The sequence below is a fragment of the Pundamilia nyererei genome, unplaced genomic scaffold (genome assembly GCF_000239375.1).
Source record: "Pundamilia nyererei isolate P.nyererei 1_Seehausen unplaced genomic scaffold, PunNye1.0 scaffold00312, whole genome shotgun sequence".
In the NCBI taxonomy this organism is placed as follows: Eukaryota; Metazoa; Chordata; class Actinopteri; order Cichliformes; family Cichlidae; genus Pundamilia; species Pundamilia nyererei.
The window spans coordinates 146107-148029 of record NW_005187713.1 but is presented as its reverse complement, the minus strand read 5'-3'; the positions used below and the strand labels follow the sequence as shown (position 1 = coordinate 148029).

Sequence of the window (1923 nt, the reverse complement as noted above, 5' to 3'; positions counted from 1 at the left end):
AAAGTTTGTTTTATGGTGTTTTTATTACAATATTGTGACTTCAGCCTGTTATGGGATCATTGTGATGTCTTGTGGTGTTGTATAAAAAAATTAAAAAGTGTTTGTACAGCTCTCTCTATGCCCTTTCATATGATATATTACTCAATATGGTTTCTTGAATTTTTTTCCAGCTCACATTGTGTGCTAACGGAGTCAGTTAAGTCTTAAGTTTCAACTGATTTACAAATTTGTTGTGACCTTGACCTGATTTTCACCTAAATTAGATGAGCTCAACGCTGGACTGCTACAAACAAACAGGCAAACCATCGGGATCAGACTGAAATGAACAAACACACTGTAGGAAGTAGCTGAAACTAAATTCATAAGACAATTAACTCAAATTGAAAAATAAATATTTAAATAAAAACACTGATTTAAATTGAAATTATTTTGGAAGAGTGACAGATGTTTGTAGCAACTGATGCAGAAGTCACTTTGCATACTGTACAATTTGCATAATAGTTGCCTAGTGTGTACTCAGCTTTTCCACAGAAGAGTTTTTCACTATTATCAAACATAATAATTTTCCCTGTGATCACATTCAGGTATACCTTTTTTTTCTGTCTCAAAAGAAGATCTGCTTGCACAACTATGTCAGGAAAGGCACCAGCATCTTGATGGTGCATTTTTACCTGATAGGTCAATGTGAAATGATTAACTTTCTGCATGCCCCCATCACCCCCACCCTCTCGTGTCTATGCAAAGCAACACGTTTATTACAAAAAGGGAAATAAATGCAAAATTCAAATTGAATCGTGCCAACTAAAGACAAACTCTCAGCTTTGTCTTTGGTTTAAGTTCAATAGCATCCTCAGTGGTGTCTTCCTATATGAAAAACTGTGTTTTAATGTCCCAGTGTGAACATTCACCTGTGAGCCATCCCCATCATCCTGCTTGTTCTGGCTGTGTCTGACGGCACTGCCGAGCTCCTGATGATAAAGGAAAGCTTGTTTGAATGGCAGGGAGACATGTAGTATTAAAAAAAAAAAATCAGGACGTTATCACACTTCCTGTACTTCTCTCCTGGATATAGGTGGGACTACCTGAGTAGCAGCCGCTGAGCCTTTGTCTCGTTTGAATATATTCATTCTGAAACACATTAAGTTTTCATAATTTCGTTGTACATATACAATGACAATAAAGGGCAATTCTGCTCTATTGTATTCTGTTAAGGAGCTGTTTTAGTGCGTTAAAGCACTTTCACTGTTTTCACGGCAAAGCCAAACAACAACATACTTAACAAATTATAGCGCTATGCCTGCGTTATAAGCCAAACACCAATACTAAAAATGTTAGTTAAAGCGACATTAATAATAACAGTTGCAGTCGTGCTCTCGACTGTTATTATTGCGTCAACTTGCGCAACTCTGCGCAACTTGGCGGAAAAAACTTTCTGCTTATTGAGTCACTTTAGACGACATAAACAAGAAAGGCGGCACAGCCCGAAAGTGTCAGGGTTTAAACACAGCCCCGCGTGAGATGCACAAAGCAAAGCCACGTTCAAAGCTCTGTGCACTGTGGCCGTTTTGTCCGGAGGAATGTTTGACAGCAGCAGAGCCACAAACAGCACGGCGAAAAGAGCACGGATCCTACCTCGGTGTCGAGTCTGGAAAACAAGGCAGCCAACACTCACACACACGAACACACGACACTAAGTGGGAAAAGTGAGGTACTGTTGTCAAGCCAGCGTCCAGTTCGAGAAGTACAGACGAGCGAGTCCCCACTTTTTTGTGTGTTTTGTGTGTATACTGAGTATTATGGTAAGAGACGTCGAGACCTGATTTCAAAATAAAAGCCCCTTCAAGTGAATTTAGGTTCAACATTAACTAACTTATCTGTCCATTATAACAATAGTTAATTAGTCTCCTTTCCACACTCTAACGA

The 1923-nt window shown here is 39.2% G+C and overlaps 1 long non-coding RNA gene across 1 annotated transcript; it reads right to left on the bottom strand.

Moving 5' to 3' along the window:
- Positions 1 to 410: 410 nt before the first annotated feature.
- Positions 411 to 1799, bottom strand: LOC102194898 (uncharacterized). The gene is made up of 3 exons (XR_312238.1): positions 1633 to 1799; positions 1083 to 1128; positions 411 to 968 (listed from the first exon to the last, which is right to left on the bottom strand). It is a non-coding gene; the product is annotated as an uncharacterized LOC102194898 (long non-coding RNA).
- Positions 1800 to 1923: the final 124 nt, after the last annotated feature.